We start from the raw sequence: 4,313 nt of genomic DNA, 5'->3' as shown, positions 1-4,313 counted from the left end.
TGGTGTTGCTTTTAAGTCTAAGCTTGTAACTTCCACAGAGAATGCACTGTACAATTTTCTATGGAAAGTATAAGTGCAAATACCTCATTTTAAGGAAATACAGGTTTGCAGAGTAAAAACAACCACGAATGTTTTAGAAAGACTTAATCTGGACGAAAAGAAATCCCTCATTTTGCGAAATAATCTTGTTTATCCTAAGTAACACGTTGTAACTCTATGTGCGTTGTTGTTGCGAGTATATCTAAGCATGTATCTTCCACAGAGAATGCACTGTACAATTTTCTCTAGAAGAATATGTGCGAATACCACATTTTAAGAAATTACAGGGTAGCAGAAAAAAGACAACCATGAATGTTTCAGAAATATTTAATCTGGACCAGAAGAAATCCCTCATTTTGCAAAATTATCTTGTTTTTCCTAAACAACACATTGTAACTCTATGTGATTTGGTGTTGCGTGTATGTCTAAGCATGTTTTTTCCCACAGAAAATGCACTGTACATTTTTCTCTCGAATGTATAAGTGTGAATAACACATTTTAAGGAAATGCAGTGTTGCAGAGTATAGACAACCACGAATGTAGTAGAAATCCTTAATCTGGACGAGAAGAAATACCGCAATGTGCGAAATTATCTCGTTTTTCCAAAACAACACATTGCAACTCTGTGTGTTTTGGTGTTGCGTGTATGTCTAAGCATGTATCTTCCATAGAGAATGCACTGTACAGTTTTCTCTTGGAAGAATATGTGTGAATACCACATTGTTGGGAAATACAGGGTTGCAGTGTAAAGACAACCATGAATGTATTAGAAATCCTTAATTGCGAGGAGAAGAATTCCTGCATTGTGCCAAATTATCATGTTTTTCCTAAACTACACGTTGTAATAGTATGTGCTTTGGTGTTGGGTTTATGTCTAAGCATGTATCTTCCACAGAGAATGCACTGTACAGTTTTCTCTAAGAAGAATATGTGCAAATACTACATTTTAAGGAAATACAGTGTTGCAGAGTAAAGACAACCACGAATGTATTAGAAATACTTAATCTGGATGAGAAGATATCCCTCATTGTGTGAAATTATCTTGTTTTTCCTTAACAACACTTTTTATCTTTATGTGCTTTGGTGTTGGGTGTATGTCTAAGCATGTATCTTCAACAGAGAATGCACTGTACAGATTTCTCTCAGAAGAATATGAGAGAATACCACATTTTAAGGAAATACAGTGTTGCAGAATAAAGACAACCACGAATGTATTAGAAATACTTAATCTGGACGTGAAGAAATCCCTCATTTTGCTAAACTATCTTGTTTTTCCTAAAAAACACGTTGTACCTCTATGTGCTTTCGTGTTGCGTATATGTCTAAGCGTGTATCTTCCACAGAGAATGCACTGTACAGTTTTCTATCGAAAGAATATGTGTGAATACCACATTTTAAGGAAATACTGGGTTGCAGAGTAAAGACAATCACGAAAGTTTTAGAAATACTGAATCTGGACGAGAGGAAATCCCTCATTGTGGGAAATTATCTTGTTTTTCCTAAACAACACATTGTCAATCTATTTGCTTTGCTGTTGTGTGCATGTCTAAATTTGTATCTTCCACAGAGAATGCACTGTACAATTTTCTCTCTGAAAAATATGTGCAAATACCACATTTTAAGGAAAAACAGGGTTGCAGAATAAAGTCAAACATGAATGTTTTAGAAATACTTAATCTGGACGTGAGTAAATACCTCTTTTTGCGAAATTATCTTGTTTTTCCTAAACAACACATTGTAACTCTATGTGCTTTGGTGTTGCGTGTATGTCTAAGCATGTATCTTCCAAAAGGAATGCACTGTACAGTTTTCTCTCGGATGAATATGTGCGAATTCCACATTTTAAGGAAATTCAGTGGTGCAGAGTAAAGACATCCATGAATATATTAGAAATATTCAATCTAGACGAGAAGAAATCATGCATTGTGCGAAATTATGTTGTTGTTCCTAAACAACACGTTCTAACTCAATTTGCTTTGGTGTTGCGTGTATGTCTAAGCGTGTGTCTTCCACAGAGAATGCACTGTACAATTTTCTCTCTGAAGAATATGTGCGAATACCACATAATATAGAAATACTGTGTTGCAGAATAAAAACAAACATGAATGTTTTAGAAATACTTAATCTGGACAATAAGAAATACTGATTTTTGCGAAATTATCTTGTTTTTCCTAATCAAAACGTTGTAATTCTATGGGCTTTGATTCCACAAGGAATGCACTGTACAGTTTTCTATCGGGAGTATATGTGCGAATACTATATTTAAAGGAAATACAGTGTTGCAGAGTAAAGGCAACCACTAATGTATTAGAAATACTTAATCTGGATGAGAAGGAATCCCACATTTTACAAAATTATCTTTTTTCCCCCTAAACAACATGTTGTAACTCTATGGGCTTTTGTGTTGCGTGTATGTCTAAGCGTGGAGCCTCAAAAGAGAAGGCACAGGAGAGTTTTCTCTTGAAAGACTATGTAAGAATACCACGTTATAAGGAAATACAATTTTGCAGAGTAAAGACAAATAAGTACATATTGGAAACACTTTACGAGAAGAATTAACGCATAGTACAAAATTAGCTTGTATCTCCTAAACAACACGTTGTAACTCGAAAAGATTTGGTGTGGCGTGTACGTCTAAACGTGTAGCCTCAAAAGAGAACCCACAGGAGAATTTTCTTTCTTCAAAATTTTTCAGAAAACCACGTTTTAAGGAAATCCCACATCGTGAAAAATCATCTTCTTTTTCCTAAACAATATGTTGTAACTCGAAAAGCTTTGGTGTTGCGTGTATGTCTAAGCGTGGAGCTTCAAAAGAGAATGCACAGGAGAGTTTTCTCTCGAAAGAATATGTAAGAATACCACGTTATAAAGAAATACAAATTGGCAGAGAAAAGGCAAATAAGCACATATTGGAAACACTTTACGAGAAGAAATAACGCATCATACAAAATTAGCTTGTATCACTTAAACAACACGTTGTCACTCGAAAGGATTTGGTGTGACGTGTACATCTAAACGTGTAGCCTCAAAAGAGAACCCACAGGAGCATTTTCTTTTGTCAAAATTTGTCAGAAAACCACGTTTTAAGGAAATCCCGCATCGTGCGAAATTATCTTGTTATTCATAAACAACACGTTGTAACTCGAAAAACTTTGGTGTTGCCTGTATGTCTAAGTGTGTAGTCTCAAAAGGGAACGCAGAGGATAGTTTTCTCTCGAAAGAATATGTAAGAATACCATGTTATAAGGAAATACAGTGTTGCAGAGTAAAGACAAATACTTACCTATTGGAAACACTTTATGAGAAGAATTAATGCATCTTACAAAATTAGCTTGTATCTCCTAAACAACACGTTGTAACTCGAAAAGATTTGGTGTGGCGTGTACGTCTAAACATGTAGCCTAAAAAGAGAACCCACAGGATTATTTTCTTTCGTCAAAATTTTTCAGAAAACCAAGTTTGAAGGAAATCCCGCATCCTGCATAATCATCTTCTTTTTCCTAAACAACATGTTGTAACTCGAAAAGCTTTAGTGTTGCGTGTATGTGTAAGCGTGGAGCCTCAAAAGAGAAGGCACAGGAGAGTTTTCTCTCGAAAGAATATGTAAGAATACCACGTATTAGGAAATACAATTTTGCAGAGTAAAGACAAATAAGTACATATTGGGAACACTTTACGAGAAGAAATAACGCATCGAAAAAAATTAGCTTGTATCTCCTAAACAACACGTGGTAATTCGAAAAGATTTGGTTTGGCGTCTACGTCTAAACGTGTAGCCTCAAAAGAGAACACAAAGGAGAAATTTCTTTGGTCAAAATTTGTCAGAAAACCACATATTAAGGAAATCCCGCATCGTGCGAAATTATCTTGTTTTTCCTAAACAACACGTTGTAACTCGAAAAGCTTTGGTGTTGCGTGTATGTCTAAGCGTGTAGCCTCAAAAGAGAATGCACAGGAGAGTTTTTTCTCCAACGAACATGTAAGAATACGTTATAAGGAAATACAGTGTTGCAGAGTAAAGACAAATCCGTACATATTGGAAACACTTTACGAGAAGAAATTACGCATCATACAATATTAGCTTGTATCTCCTAAACAACAAGTGGAAACTCGAAAACATTTGGTTTGGTGTGCACGTCTAAAAGTGTAGCCTCAAAAGAGAACCCACAGGAGGATTTTCTTTCTTCAAAATTTGTCAGAAAACCACATTTTAAGGAAATCCCGCTTCGTGCGAAATTATCTTGTTTTTCATAAACAACACGTTGTACCTCGAA

Source organism: Apodemus sylvaticus, chromosome 16 (assembly GCF_947179515.1).
Source record: "Apodemus sylvaticus chromosome 16, mApoSyl1.1, whole genome shotgun sequence".
Lineage (NCBI taxonomy): Eukaryota > Metazoa > Chordata > Mammalia > Rodentia > Muridae > Apodemus > Apodemus sylvaticus.
The sequence above is the reverse complement of the archived record's forward strand: the minus strand, read 5'-3'. Positions refer to the sequence as shown.